This window comes from Blennius ocellaris (genome assembly GCF_963422515.1).
Source record: "Blennius ocellaris genome assembly, chromosome: 10".
Taxonomy (NCBI): domain Eukaryota; kingdom Metazoa; phylum Chordata; class Actinopteri; order Blenniiformes; family Blenniidae; genus Blennius; species Blennius ocellaris.
Genome location: NC_137659.1, coordinates 22,260,185 through 22,277,037, shown reverse-complemented (window position 1 = coordinate 22,277,037; position 16,853 = coordinate 22,260,185).

Below are 16,853 nucleotides of genomic sequence, written 5' to 3'. Positions count from 1 at the left end.
TGATCTGAAGTAAAATAATGACATGGCCAGTTACTTTATAAAGAACTCAGATACACGATGTGCTGAATCTGGATGCTTTTCCTTTACTACTGGTTTTATCATTATCATTATCATTATTATTATTAGTAGTAGTAGTAGTAGTAGTAGTAGTAGTAGATCAGGAAAGATTTGGGGCAAAGCTCTTCAGGAGATCTGAAACACTAAAGTTGTGGAAATCTGCAAATATTTGGGAGATATTTTTGGACTTTCTAAAACTGGTGATATTGAAGAAGATCTGGAAACTTGACGCTGATTAAAAGATGCCGACATAAACAAATTTGTCAGTGTCAAAATCCCAATTAAGTTTACGTATTTATACTTTATTTTGAAAAGTAAATTTTGACTGTAATCTGCAAGTTTACACAAACGTATATGTATTGTTTTATTTATGTTTTCTTGCTTGTTGCTCTTCGTCTCTGTCTTTCTATCCTCCAACCAGAAGAGAAACTCTCCAGAGTTTGGTTCTGCAGATGTAAAGTAAGAACATAATGAAGTAAAAACAGATGGTTTTTCGCCGTTGACAGTTTTATTTGCAGTGTTTCTGTGCCCGTCCTCACAATCCAAGCGCGGCGGCGTGGATACGCAGGAGGACGAACCGTCCCTCCACAGAGAAGTACCACATCAGGCCTCCTCGCCCTCGCCTCACAATACTGAGCTGAATCCTAACGTCTGATGGAAACCAAGAGTAAAGCAGCTAAAAACATGACATTGGTATTGTTGGAATTCGTACCTGTGTTCCCCTGAATTCCTGCATGTTCGTTTGATCCGGGAGAGGCAGAAAGCGAGCGTTAATTTCTTCAATAATGTATTTAATAATCACACAAACAAGAGATTACAAAAATGCATATCAGATTATACAATGCTACAAAATTCCATATATCAGAGTTTACATTATACGAGCCCGGACCGCTCTTCCCTGCAAACCCAAGTATATAGGCTGAGTCTACAGTGAAGAAGGGCCCCGTTGCAACGCGGGGTTCATATTTATACATTTGCATATGACACCTCAACCTCACATTGGTCAGTTCCTCGTGATGTATGCGTTGCTATGGTGAAGTTGCTATTCCTTTGTCTCCAAAACTGCTTAAAACTGGTTCTTCTCAGAGCTTGACGTTCTGTGGGACCAAAGTGACCTCTGACCTCTTATCTGTTCCAATCTTACCTTAACCATGAATTGTGCAGAGTGGAGCACTGGACACTGTTACTCTGTGGACACAAACAGCTTCACTGCAGCTGAGATTAGAAGTCGTTTGTACACAACTTCATGTCAAAGAGCAAATCCAGTGAGATGAAACAATGATTGTTGGTCAGTAAGACATTTTATGAACACAGCAGGTTCAATGAGACGTTCTTAAACTCACCTCTAATGTGAGAGAGAAGCACAAAGAGGGAAAGCAACAGGACTGTTTGTGCTCTGCATCCTGTAAAACAGCAACAAACAGTGTGAGTGTGCTGGTAAAGAATCATGTCAATGTTGGATTGAGATGAAAGAAACACAGTTGTGTTCATACCAAGGCACATAGCAGCCAGCAGCACTGAGATGAACAGAGGCCTCATATCTGCAGTGATGAGGAACTGTGAGCTCCAGCAAGTAGAAAGAAGGCTGTGATCTCTCTGTTTAGTCTTCATCAACACTGAGTTGGTGGATTAGAAGGAGGAGCCTGATCACAGTGACAGGACTCATTCACAGCTCTGTGTTCTTCCTCCTGATCGTCACAAGCAAATCCAACATGTATGAAAACAAAGTCCAGCAGTGATGGAGTGGGGCTCCCTCTAGTGGAGAGTTGTGTCTTTGCTCCAAAGGTTTTAGTACACAGTTGTACTGTTTCCTGTCACTGTGGGCCTCACAGCACAGTAGTACACAGCAGAGTCAGTCACTGCAGCAGAGGAGATGATCACATGGATTTGTTTTTGTGTCACGTTGATCTTCAGTCCTGGAACTGGATTATTGATCACGGATCCTGATGCTGAGTGAGAGATGAGAAACTGTGGAGGTTTTCCTGGATATTGTCGATACCAGAAGAATTGATCTGAAGATGAAAGTTCTTGGTTCTCATAGGACAGAGAAACAGAGCTGCCTGCCAAACTGTGCTCTTCATTGTTGATTGGTTTGAGGTCTTCACAGCTCATGTCTGCAGGGAAATAAAGACATTTTATTTTGTCTTCTTGTGAATCAATATTGAAGCATCAGTGACTAAATGATGAGATGTGAATGCAGCTGTCAGTGACTAGAAGAGGAAGAGATGAATTGTAGACTTACCAGTGAATGTATGGAGGAGCAGCAGTGACACTAAAAGCATCATGTTCAACTAAAACTGCTCAGTGATCCTCAAAGTCAACTTTGTAAAGTCTGTGTGGTTTCTCATGGTGACAGCCAGGTTTCTCTGTTTGGACAGGAAGTCCCGCCTCCTCCTCATGTCACACTGACGTATGTGAGAGCAGCAGGTTGGATCTTCATCTCACTCCACTCGTTTCTTACAACATTGTGACTCAATGAAGTATTTTTCTAAGTAGATTTGTTCTGACAGGCATGAAGGGTAATAAGACCAGAAAATACTGACAATGTCACGCAGCCATAATTTCTATAATCACAGAAGGAAGTTAGTGTCTGGTCTCAGAATCACTGATTGTTTTTTCTTGAACATGTGAATGTGTAAGTTTCTCTCTTCTTCACTTCAGTAGCAGCTCAGCTTCTCCCTCAGTCTCTGATTGATCAGTAGTTTTGATGCTTTCAGCTCACTTCTGTTTGAAATGATGAAAAAGTCAAACCATTCTTTATTGATTCATTGAGATCATGTAAATTATTTCAGAACCTCATTTGGACTCAGTCAGAACAACCTTATGGCTTATTTATTGACTAATTTGTTGAATATTTTGCCACAAAAAAATGCATCAAGTCACTTGAGATGACCAGACCCTTTAAAACTCCTTTTTTATCAGGAAGAAACCTGCAGAACCAGGCTCAGGGCTGGCAGATGTTTCCTGTTGGGGTTCAGGGATAGAGAGAGAGAGAAATGAACAGAGAGAGAGAGCAACATATTTTCATATGACAGCTCATCCACTCACTGCAGATCAGTGGCAGAGCCAGATCGTGGCTAACAGGTAGAGCTGGAACAATCAGGACGGGCCTGATTGGTTTAAAGCTGACATGCAATGTATGTGTAAAATTTTTAGGATATAACAAATTCTGTCAGGTCACTGTAAATTATCCAATGGTACAAAGAATATTTATACCAGTGAGTGAAGACTTATATTCCACAGTTGGACCTCTGTTAAAGTTTAATGTTCAGACCCGAAGGTGAAAAAAGGGAGAGAACAGGAGAGATTGTGTTTATGTCGCCTACTTGATGAAGCTTTATTGTTCTACTATGATTCAAAGAGAAACATGTTTTTCTCTGTTTGCTAACAACACAAAACTTCACACTTCTGTTCATGGGAGACAGAGAGCCGCTCCGCTCCAGACACAAGTTCAGGACCTTGGACAGTTCAATCCTCTTCATACAGAACAGCCAGAATACATCAACTAAAACCACTTCTTACCACTAGTTTATTGACAAGGTGAAGGCTTCTTGGCTTGAAGTTAAACTCATTGAGTTTCTCATCAGAGTCTGAAATGTCAATCATTTACTGTTTGAATGCCAGCAGTGTGAAGTTATTGAGGCGTCCAGTGAACATGGATGTTCTCAGATGTGTCTGGATTCTGTTGGTTGAGGACAAAAGTCTCTTGACGCTGCAGGTGGTCAAAGGGAGCGTTTTGATGGCCCTCAATAGACTGTTCATTTTGAGAAAAATGTCCAAAGGACAGTTGTCCAGTATTTCCATCAGCGTGGGGAAGTTGTCCTGATCCATTTTCCTTCTGATGTGCTGAGTGAACACGGTATGTTCTGCATCAGGTATTTCAATCTCATTCAAGTCACATGAAGCCTTTAAAATGTCTTTGCTGACAAAAGTGGCAGATCCAGGTGCAAAAGAGGTCAAACCTCTGATGACTCCATATATGTCCCTGTTTAATTTGGTATTTTAACTCCAACAGCTGTCTGTTAGCTATATTCACCTGCTGCAGTACTATAAAAACCAGAGTCCTGATTGCTCGTGAACTTAAGTGTCGTGAGACATCAGTCAATCAAGTGAAAAAAGTTTGGATTTAATTTTTTTCTCGGCGATAATAAGTTTTGAATTTTCACCAAAAATAAACCAGAGAAACCTTTTGAAGGAAATTTAAAATATTTTTCTCAAGTCATGAATTTCATGGTGGGGTGTCAGTCAATCTGTGGTGCCTGCAACATCACACTGTTTCCTTCAGTAGCAATAACGTCTCCTGATGACTGTGTCACTTTGTCTTCTCCTTTACACTCTGGAGAAGAAGAGAACATAAAGAGAAAGAAATGAATTAATGAATAGATGATTGATTGAAGTGAAACAATCAGGTGCTTCAAACTTTTCTATTACACAGAGTTTATACTTTGTTCTCACTCCTCAATGTCACAGAGAAATCAAATATGTTTCTACAAGGAAACAAACAGCAGCAGAAATGAAGGACAGTGATTTTCTGGATCCTGAACATTCAAAGTTCTTCATGTAGAGCTCAGTAATGTGTTCAAGTGTTTGAAGAGGAAACATGTAGAGTTTTGTATCTTACCAAAGAAAAGAGCAGCAAGAAGAATCCACAGCCAATGTTCCATGTGTCCAACAAGGTTTCAATCAACAGGAGAAAGTAGCTGATGTTCAAGGATTCAAGGATTCAAGGATTCTTTATTGTCATATCAAAAAGAAATGATACGAAATTTGGCCTCAGGTCCCGGTAAGCCAGTAATAAAATATATAGAGCGTAAAAATATATACAAATATACAAGAGCAGAAATGTAAAGTGTAAAGTGTTGTAGTGCAAAATTGTGAGGGTCTATGGAACATGGCTCGAGTTCACTAGTCTCACAGCTTCGGGGAAGAAACTGTTCCTGAGCCTGGTGGTTTTGCTCCGAATGCTCCTCAGCCGCTTTCCTGAGGGGAGGGGCTGAAACAGTCCATGTGCTGGGTGGGTGGAGTCCTTCATGATGCGGAGAGCCCTCCCCCTGCATCGTGCTGTGTAGAGGTCCGAGGTGGTGGGGAGGCCACTACCGACAGTCCTCTGAGCGGCCTTTACCACCCTCTGCAGAGCCTTCCTCTCAGCGGCGGTGCATCCGCCATGCCACACAGTGATGCAGCTGCAGAGGACGCTCTCCACCGCACAGTGGTAGAAGCTCCTCAGGACGGAGCCTCCCAGACCTGCTTTCCGCAGCTTCCTGAGGAAGTAGAGGCGTTGGTGGGCCTTCTTGACCAGACGGGAAGTGTTGGCGCTCCAGGTGAGGTCCTTGGACAAGTGTACCCCCAGGTACTTGTAGCTGGAAACCACTTCCACAGCTGCTCCTCCGATGTGCAGGGGAGCGGGGGGGCGCCTGACCCTCCTGAAGTCCACCACCATCTCCTTGGTCTTTTCCCCGTTGATGCAGAGGTTGTTTTCACTGCACCACTGCATCAGGTGTTCCACCTCCTCTCTGTATTTGGACTCATCGTTATTTGTGATGCGTCCCACTACTGCTGTGTCGTCCGCAAACTTCACTATATGACAGCTGGGGTGTATTGCCGTGCAGTCATATGTCAGCAGAGTGAACAGGAGGGGGCTCAGCACACAGCCCTGAGGTGAGCCGGTGCTGAGGATGATGGGGGAGTAGACGGTGTCGTTGATCCTGACAGTTTGTGGTCTGTTGGTCAGGAAGTCCAGGATCCAGTTCCCCAGTGTGGGGCTCAGTCCCAGGGGGTGGAGCTTCTGCACCAGGGTCTGCGGGATGATGGTGTTGAAGGCTGAGGAGAAGTCCAGGAAGAGCAGACGGACGTAGGAGTTTTTGCTCTCCATGGGTCATCCTGCAGAACATGACATGCCACATCGTGTTGAGGTTGATGAGCATATTTCCCTCCTTTCCAAAACTGCTATTCTGTATCTTTGTTGACTATTTTCTTGTCTTTTAATGTCTGTTTCTTCATAATATTTCTTACAGCCCTCTGTTCTTTGTCTTTTTAAAACATGTACAGAAAAACTTGCCATTTTTTATTGGTTCTGTACATTAATTTAAATGATTGAACTTTCTTTGTAGCTTGTTGAAGAACCTTGATGTCTTCATGATTCAGTTCACTGTCACAATGTCTCAGAGTGAAACTCATCCTCACTGCATCTCAACAAACCACAGCAGTGCAGCAGAGAGTGAGGCCCTCTAGTGGATGTAGTGGAGTATTGCATTGTCTTTGCTCCAAAGGTTTGAGTACACAGTTGTACTGTTTCCTGTCACTGTGGGCTGCAGAGCACAGTAGTACACAGCAGAATCACACACTGCAGCAGAGGAGATCTCCAGATCTACACGTCTCTGTACTTTGTTGATGTGAGCTGAGAAATCAGACAGAGTTGGATGAATTAATCCTTCCTCTGTGATGTAGAGCAGGAACTCTGGTCTGGATCTCTGGTATTGTCGGTACCACTGGATATTGTTGATTCCTCCTTCATATTTACAGCTCAGCTTGATGTTTCTTCCTTCTGCAACAACTTCTTCATTTTTCAGCTGTATGATGTTCATGGAGCCCATGTCTGTAAAATGATTCATTCTTGTCAGTTAATCTGAGAGATTAAAACATTAACAGAGTCGACAAATGTATATTAAAACAAGGACATTGTTCACTTGATGTGACCAAGCTGCAGCTCTCAGATGACAACATATGTGGTCGGTCCAGGAAGTGAAGGACACTCACCTATAAAATGAAGACAAACACCAAGAAGCAGGTGGAGCCGCATGACTCTGCAGTGGCAGGAAAACAGTGAGCAGGTTCTCTGCTGCACCGTGTTTCTCCTCAAAATCTACCTGCTTCTGTTTGTAGCTCTGAGAACACAAAGCATCTCATTGGAGGAGCTGAACGATGGAGGGTGGAGCCATAGAAAAGCCTTTTGAAAGATCCTTTGTGGAGCAAAGTTCAGTTCAGTAATTCAGTCAGTGACTCACAATGACTTATTGGCTAAATTCAGTTTCTTCATCAAACCAAGTCAAGTCTCATTGGATAGAATCGCCTCCCTGCCCATTGGGACGAAGGAGCCGGAGCCTCACAAGGAAAGGTCAAGGCAGCGGCGGCCTGGCTCTCCGGGTGTGGCTGGAGGGAAGGAGCACGAGGGAGAGGACCTCCTCTGAGCACCATGGCAGAACCCCGAGAGACCAAATGTTTGGGAGAACAGGAGGAGTTCCCCTTGATAGGGACTCACTGCTCTCCTGCACAACACAATAGACTTTTTAAAACTGAATGCCTCCCTTTTATTGACTTTACAATGAGAGACACTTTCTGTTTCCTCATGTTTCATCATTTTACTCAACAGGTCTTGTTTTAATCGTGTAAATCTATTTAAACTATTGTATTTATGATATTTTAAACAGAAACTTGTACCTTGTTTATCAGTGTAAAACACGTTTGTGTGTGTTATCAAAATTCATATTTCTTCCCATGGCTTTCTGTTAAAAACTGAAAACGATGTCACATTCATGTTGGGACACTAGTGGGTGCTGTTGTTTAATTTTGTATTGAAACCACACACACACACGGGCAAGACAACAATATACTATCAACATTAACAATGACCAGTAAACAGACATTTGTACGGACAGACGACCGTGTGGATTTTCTATTACGATGACTTTCAACTATATAACTATCAAGTCCCAGGACATTATGGACGGGACGGATTTAGGACAACTCGTCCACGGACGAGATTTCAGAATATTTGGGAGAAAATAAATCCTGTACAATGTACTTTTACATGTTATTTCTAGTTTTATGTTTTATATATGTTTCATATATCTAGTATATGTCCATATATGTTTAATATGGCATCATGTGGCTTTTTATTCTCACTTCTTTGTGCACATGACGCCCCCCAGCTAAACTCCAGCACTGCAGTGTGCTGCACGTTCCAGCTCACTACTGACTGTATCAGTCATATTTCAATCATGTTTGTCAAGTCACGTCGCTACTGCTTGAGCCCCGCAGCTCTTTAATATGTCGAGAGGCTCACTTACGTGATGCACCTGAACGCATCGCTCAAAGCGGTCAGCAACGAAGCAGTGTTATCCCGTTCCAACATCGAGGCACTACAAAGACTTTACACCGTTATAAAGATATATTAGTCCTGAGCTACATGTCAAAAGTTCTCCATTTGTAATCCCACAGTTTATTTTAAAACCAGTGTTTAAACTCGGTACTATCTTTACTGGCGTAATGATATTGTTGTCATGCGTGATGCGTCTGAGTCACATGTAAGCTGCTGATCCAATAGGAGAGCAAAACATCCAAGATGGCGGCGCCTGCAATAGATCTTACAGCAGTTCAGAGGAGGAAAACATGACAAAAACCTTTAATAAGACATCAAAACTATGATATATGACACTGATATCAATAATGTTGAAAAATCATGTAACGTCACTACTGTATGAGGCCTTCAACTTCCAAAACGTTAATGAGCACCTGAACGCATCACTCAAAGCCTTTTAACTTTACAGTTTATTATTGCGTTAAATATGATGATACATCTTTTGCTTTTGAGTCAAATACACATAATAATCCTTCAAAATGTGTCAAATATACTTTTAAATCCAATCTTTAAATCAATAATGCTGAAAAAAATTGGCGTGGACGAGTTGTCTGGGTTTGCAGTTTTGTGTACGAGTTGTCCGAACACCGACAGGAAGTCACACAACTCTGGAGGCCGCCTGTTATGACTGCTGTCATTTGTAGGGAAAAATTGCATTTTTATGTGTGCCCTGCTTTGTTTTGTTTTGTTTGTTCTCTGTATGTAGATTAGGGTGTAGCCGCTGCTCGATTGGTGGAGAGGTTCCACACCCTGGCCGGGATTGGCTGCAGCTGAACACAACAGGCAGCAGGCGGCAGGCGGCAGGAATTAGGAATTAGGAATTCTCCACGTCCTCCAGCAACACAAATTGTATTCGTTAAAGTGTATTTTTGGATATGTGTAGATTTATTTGGTAAGGCTGGACTGCCAGTTTTGTTAAGTCATTTTCTCCTGTTTTGATTAGTAAGCTTTGTTGTCATTTTGTTTTCTTCAGTAAGCTTTCTTATTTTTAAGGTAGAACTTGTTTGTTTGTTATTTTGGCCTTAGTCCATCCTGAAGCTTTCTAAATTACCTTTGTTAAATTTGAGTTATCTTTGTAAATAGATCTTTCCCTGATTTGGAGCCAAACGTGGTTTGTGGCTACTTGGGAGATGAGGAAGACGAGGCTCCTTCATATTATGTCCTAGGACCCTAGATTGGGGTGTAACACCGCCATTGTTGTCTTCAGAAGTCCATTCACACACCAGAGTGTACATACAAGAACTATTTACTCCGGCCGCGGTGCTTTTCTGCCGCCTGCATGACGATGGAGACCCAGCGTTTTCAGAAAGTTGTGTTTTCCCACGTTAACATGATGTAGGAGTTGGAGCATTGTCATAAAGTTACACCTTGGAAGCGTTTTGAAAAAGGAGTGTTTTCAGTGGCTCCGACTACTGTTGTTGTGTAAACAGACACAAAACACAACAAAAGATTGTTGTTTTCACCTGAAAACAATGTGGTGTGAGCGGGGCCAATGAACGTCATTTCACTGTAACATCCAAGTACTCTCAATTTACTATCCTGTAATATTGGAGCTCATCTGTATGTAAAATACACTCAAGACTTTTATAAATCATCCATGTGGATTGGTCATTGCTTTCTATATTTTTTACAGTAACCTTACCACAGCAAAACCCACATCTTGTTAATAATAATAATAATAATACATTTTATTTCAAGGCACATTTCTGGGCACTCAAGGTCACCTCACAATTGGTTCAAACATTTGCATTCAAACAATATAAACAGCAGTAAAAAACAACAATAAAAGCAACAGTAAAACAACACACAGGGCAGTTGGTATCAGAGAGAATATGCAATCTTGATCAGATGAGTTTTGAGTTGTTTTTTGAAGTGGGGAAATGGTCTTTGAACTGCCAGATGAGATCCGGAGCTTTTTGAAGGAATCTTGTCCACAAGTTTTACTGTAACAACTTCCTCATGAAACTTGCAGACCTCAGTGACATGATTGTGAAAGTCAATGAAGTGAATTTGCAGATGCAGGGCACAAACACACACCTCCCACATCTGGCTGATGAAGTCCCATCATTCATCAGAGAACTTGAGATGTGGCAGCAGCAAGTGAAAGATGGAAATGTGGATTGATTTAAGAACCTGAAGTCATTGGTTGAAGACCACAAGCTGCAGAACTCAGTGATCTCATGCATGAAAGCACACGACTCCGCCCTTCACAACCATTTCCAGAGAGATTTCCTGGTGCAGGATTCCAAAGAATATGACTGGATCCGTGAGCCCTTCAGTGCAACACCACCTGCCGACTTCAGCACATCAGAGGAGGAACAGTTCATTGACGTCACCGCTGGTTCAACAGTGAGGCTGCAGTTTAAGTCAAAGACACGCTGTACTTTAACTCTCTTGAATTGATGAAGGAGAAAAACAGTAGAAGGCTATATACCTTTTTTCAAAGAATGTCAATTCAATGAAAGCCCCTAGTGTATGTTCTTTTTTATAATTTATTTTTTTCTGTTTTTCAGGTTTATGGTTGTTAAGTTGATGTGTGTATGTCTTCTATGTTTGGATTGTATTATCAAAGTTATCGCTGCCTGGACGTTTTGTTAATAAAGTTTAAAGGTTAAAAGTGTTTTAATGTTGTTTTTTTATTTCAGGGGGAAAACGGGCAAATTGTGCTTTATTGAATAGAAAAAATTAATGAGTTTGATTTTTTAAAGTGAAAATTCATGCTGATTCTCATAAACAATATTTCAAACATTTACATTTGTCTTGTCAGTAAAACATAGTGAAAATATATAAACATGTTTTTGTCAATAACTCAGTCAACAAATGTTTTTCATATTAAATTAGCCTGTTATTTGATAGAAAAAAAGCTAAAATGTTTAAATTTCAGATGAAAATGCAGAAAAAGGATCTCAATACATTAATCAGATTTAATGCTGACATAATGCATTTATCACAGTTCAGTCTTCTGCTGGTTGCATATTGTCCATGTTGATGTCATGATAATGATCAATTTGAAATATATTGTGATTTAAATGCCTCAAGAGTTTTTAAGAGGTATTTTTAATAGAGGAGCCTCGTCACAAGCTCTTTTCTTCCAACAACAGAAGTGATTGTGATCCACAGTTTGTATCTTTGCTGCTGTGTTGAAGTGTTGTTTGTTTTAAATGAGAGGATTTCATGTCTTCACTTGTTTTCTGTTTATTTAACCTGGAATTTTGATTCTCTTCTCATTCTGACTCTTTTTATACGTTCGTTGTTTTGCTCTTTTGATTCGTTTTGATAAACAAAACTGGTCATTGGAATTGAAGCTGGTGTCAACTGGTCCTACTCACTGGTCCTAGTCACTGGTTCTAGTCACTGGTCCTCATAACTGGTTCTAGCCACTGGTCCTAGTCACTGGTCCTAGTCACAATTAATCATCTTTATCCAAATCAAGAAGCATCATCGAAGCAGTTCTTTTTCGAGTTCTTTTCTTATCAGCTGATTCACTTGGCAACGTTACAATGTGAAGGTTTGTTGAGCTGCAATGTGAGGAAAGTAATAGTCATGTAATACCCTTCCTGTCCACCAGAGGGCGCTGCAGGCGCGCCGACATCTGTGGTCGTAGGAACGTTTGTTTGTTTCCGCTGACACACGGACATGTTATTGTGGGACACCGTGTGGCTGAATTAAACTTTCGTCATACGAACAATATTTAGTCATGTTTTTATTCTGCTTTCGTACTTTTAATTCTCTTTCACCCAGTTCGAGTCTTTTCACTCGAATTATCTGAGAAGTCAGAAGACTTTTAACCAGGAGGATTTTTGTTCCTGTTTCGTCAAGAAATAACTATAAATTGACATCCAAACAGATGTTTTTTCTTTTTGTCAGTGAATATGTGGAAAAAGTCCATTTGAGACTCTAATGATGATATTTTACATTTAAAAATGTCACTTCAGTGATGTAGCTTTGGTTTAATAGTGAATAAACATTCAGAGAATCGTAAATCATGGTTTTACGAATTATGTTCTTGTTGTTGTTTTTTTTATACAAAAATAAAGTAATCATCATTATTACTTGTTTTTAAAAGAAATGTTTCTGGTTTTACAGCACTCACCTTGTTTTATGGATTATTTTCAAAATGTAAGCCATTTTCCATTTTCCATTTCTTCTTGCACGTTATAATTTTAACATACAAACAAATGTGAATATTATATGATTGTATGTGTTATGTTTGGGTCTCAATAAATGTTTGGAACAAAAACAGTCAAACTTTAAAGAATGATCTGGACGCTCCAGCCGAAGAGACTTCACCTCAAAACACTCAAAATCTTTTCACACTTCAAAGAATGAGCGAGTGAAAAAACACGACTGCTTGTGAGATTTTGTGGTTCCACTATCTGCTCTTTCTTTATTATCCACTAACACATTTACAGACCAAATTCAAATAAGTAACAGTAGAATTATATTCATCCTCTGAGATGCAACTAAACGGTGAGACTGAGTGTGAAACCTCAAAACTTAGTATTGATCTGAAGTAAAATAATGACATGGCCAGTTACTTTATAAAGAACTCAGATACACGATGTGCTGAATCTGGATGCTTTTCCTTTACTACTGGTTTTATCATTATCATTATCATTATTATTATTATTAGTAGTAGTAGTAGTAGTAGTAGTAGTAGATCAGGAAAGATTTGGGGCAAAGCTCTTCAGGAGATCTGAAACACTAAAGTTGTGGAAATCTGCAAATATTTGGGAGATATTTTTGGACTTTCTAAAAATGGTGATATTGAAGAAGATCTGGAAACTTGACGCTGATTAAAAGATGCCGACATAAACAAATTTGTCAGTGTCAAAATCCCAATTAAGTTTACGTATTTATACTTTATTTTGAAAAGTAAATTTTGACTGTAATCTGCAAGTTTACACAAACGTATATGTATTGTTTTATTTATGTTTTCTTGCTTGTTGCTCTTCGTCTCTGTCTTTCTATCCTCCAACCAGAAGAGAAACTCTCCAGAGTTTGGTTCTGCAGATGTAAAGTAAGAACATAATGAAGTAAAAACAGATGGTTTTTCGCCGTTGACAGTTTTATTTGCAGTGTTTCTGTGCCCGTCCTCACAATCCAAGCGCGGCGGCGTGGATACGCAGGAGGACGAACCGTCCCTCCACAGAGAAGTACCACATCAGGCCTCCTCGCCCTCGCCTCACAATACTGAGCTGAATCCTAACGTCTGATGGAAACCAAGAGTAAAGCAGCTAAAAACATGACATTGGTATTGTTGGAATTCGTACCTGTGTTCCCCTGAATTCCTGCATGTTCGTTTGATCCGGGAGAGGCAGAAAGCGAGCGTTAATTTCTTCAATAATGTATTTAATAATCACACAAACAAGAGATTACAAAAATGCATATCAGATTATACAATGCTACAAAATTCCATATATCAGAGTTTACATTATACGAGCCCGGACCGCTCTTCCCTGCAAACCCAAGTATATAGGCTGAGTCTACAGTGAAGAAGGGCCCCGTTGCAACGCGGGGTTCATATTTATACATTTGCATATGACACCTCAACCTCACATTGGTCAGTTCCTCGTGATGTATGCGTTGCTATGGTGAAGTTGCTATTCCTTTGTCTCCAAAACTGCTTAAAACTGGTTCTTCTCAGAGCTTGACGTTCTGTGGGACCAAAGTGACCTCTGACCTCTTATCTGTTCCAATCTTACCTTAACCATGAATTGTGCAGAGTGGAGCACTGGACACTGTTACTCTGTGGACACAAACAGCTTCACTGCAGCTGAGATTAGAAGTCGTTTGTACACAACTTCATGTCAAAGAGCAAATCCAGTGAGATGAAACAATGATTGTTGGTCAGTAAGACATTTTATGAACACAGCAGGTTCAATGAGACGTTCTTAAACTCACCTCTAATGTGAGAGAGAAGCACAAAGAGGGAAAGCAACAGGACTGTTTGTGCTCTGCATCCTGTAAAACAGCAACAAACAGTGTGAGTGTGCTGGTAAAGAATCATGTCAATGTTGGATTGAGATGAAAGAAACACAGTTGTGTTCATACCAGGGCACATAGCAGCCAGCAGCACTGAGATGAACAGAGGCCTCATATCTGCAGTGATGAGGAACTGTGAGCTCCAGCAAGTAGAAAGAAGGCTGTGATCTCTCTGTTTAGTCTTCATCAACACTGAGTTGGTGGATTAGAAGGAGGAGCCTGATCACAGTGACAGGACTCATTCACAGCTCTGTGTTCTTCCTCCTGATCGTCACAAGCAAATCCAACATGTATGAAAACAAAGTCCAGCAGTGATGGAGTGGGGCTCCCTCTAGTGGAGAGTTGTGTCTTTGCTCCAAAGGTTTTAGTACACAGTTGTACTGTTTCCTGTCACTGTGGGCCTCACAGCACAGTAGTACACAGCAGAGTCAGTCACTGCAGCAGAGGAGATGATCACATGGATTTGTTTTTGTGTCACGTTGATCTTCAGTCCTGGAACTGGATTATTGATCACGGATCCTGATGCTGAGTGAGAGATGAGAAACTGTGGAGGTTTTCCTGGATATTGTCGATACCAGAAGAATTGATCTGAAGATGAAAGTTCTTGGTTCTCATAGGACAGAGAAACAGAGCTGCCTGCCAAACTGTGCTCTTCATTGTTGATTGGTTTGAGGTCTTCACAGCTCATGTCTGCAGGGAAATAAAGACATTTTATTTTGTCTTCTTGTGAATCAATATTGAAGCATCAGTGACTAAATGATGAGATGTGAATGCAGCTGTCAGTGACTAGAAGAGGAAGAGATGAATTGTAGACTTACCAGTGAATGTATGGAGGAGCAGCAGTGACACTAAAAGCATCATGTTCAACTAAAACTGCTCAGTGATCCTCAAAGTCAACTTTGTAAAGTCTGTGTGGTTTCTCATGGTGACAGCCAGGTTTCTCTGTTTGGACAGGAAGTCCCGCCTCCTCCTCATGTCACACTGACGTATGTGAGAGCAGCAGGTTGGATCTTCATCTCACTCCACTCGTTTCTTACAACATTGTGACTCAATGAAGTATTTTTCTAAGTAGATTTGTTCTGACAGGCATGAAGGGTAATAAGACCAGAAAATACTGACAATGTCACGCAGCCATAATTTCTATAATCACAGAAGGAAGTTAGTGTCTGGTCTCAGAATCACTGATTGTTTTTTCTTGAACATGTGAATGTGTAAGTTTCTCTCTTCTTCACTTCAGTAGCAGCTCAGCTTCTCCCTCAGTCTCTGATTGATCAGTAGTTTTGATGCTTTCAGCTCACTTCTGTTTGAAATGATGAAAAAGTCAAACCATTCTTTATTGATTCATTGAGATCATGTAAATTATTTCAGAACCTCATTTGGACTCAGTCAGAACAACCTTATGGCTTATTTATTGACTAATTTGTTGAATATTTTGCCACAAAAAAATGCATCAAGTCACTTGAGATGACCAGACCCTTTAAAACTCCTTTTTTATCAGGAAGAAACCTGCAGAACCAGGCTCAGGGCTGGCAGATGTTTCCTGTTGGGGTTCAGGGATAGAGAGAGAGAGAAATGAACAGAGAGAGAGAGCAACATATTTTCATATGACAGCTCATCCACTCACTGCAGATCAGTGGCAGAGCCAGATCGTGGCTAACAGGTAGAGCTGGAACAATCAGGACGGGCCTGATTGGTTTAAAGCTGACATGCAATGTATGTGTAAAATTTTTAGGATATAACAAATTCTGTCAGGTCACTGTAAATTATCCAATGGTACAAAGAATATTTATACCAGTGAGTGAAGACTTATATTCCACAGTTGGACCTCTGTTAAAGTTTAATGTTCAGACCCGAAGGTGAAAAAAGGGAGAGAACAGGAGAGATTGTGTTTATGTCGCCTACTTGATGAAGCTTTATTGTTCTACTATGATTCAAAGAGAAACATGTTTTTCTCTGTTTGCTAACAACACAAAACTTCACACTTCTGTTCATGGGAGACAGAGAGCCGCTCCGCTCCAGACACAAGTTCAGGACCTTGGACAGTTCAATCCTCTTCATACAGAACAGCCAGAATACATCAACTAAAGCCACTTCTTACCACTAGTTTATTGACAAGGTGAAGGCTTCTTGGCTTGAAGTTAAACTCATTGAGTTTCTCATCAGAGTCTGAAATGTCAATCATTTCCTGTTTGAATGACGGCAGTGTGAAGTTATTGAGGCGTCCAGTGAACATGGATGTTCTCAGATGTGTCTGGATTCTGTTGGTTGAGGACAAAAGTCTCTTGACGCTGCAGGTGGTCAAAGGGAGCGTTTTGATGGCCCTCAATAGACTGTTCATTTTGAGAAAAATGTCCAAAGGACAGTTGTCCAGTATTTCCATCAGCGTGGGGAAGTTGTCCTGATCCATTTTCCTTCTGATGTGCTGAGTGAACACGGTTTGTTCTGCATCAGGTATTTCAATCTCATTCAAGTCACATGAAGCCTTTAAAATGTCTTTGCTGACAAAAGTGGCAGATCCAGGTGCAAAAGAGGTCAAACCTCTGATGACTCCATATATGACCCTGTTTAATTTGGTGTTTTAACTCCAACAGCTGCCTGTTAGCTATATTCACCTGCTGCAGTACTATAAAAACCAGACTTCTGATTGCTCGTGAACTTAAGTGTCGTGAGACAT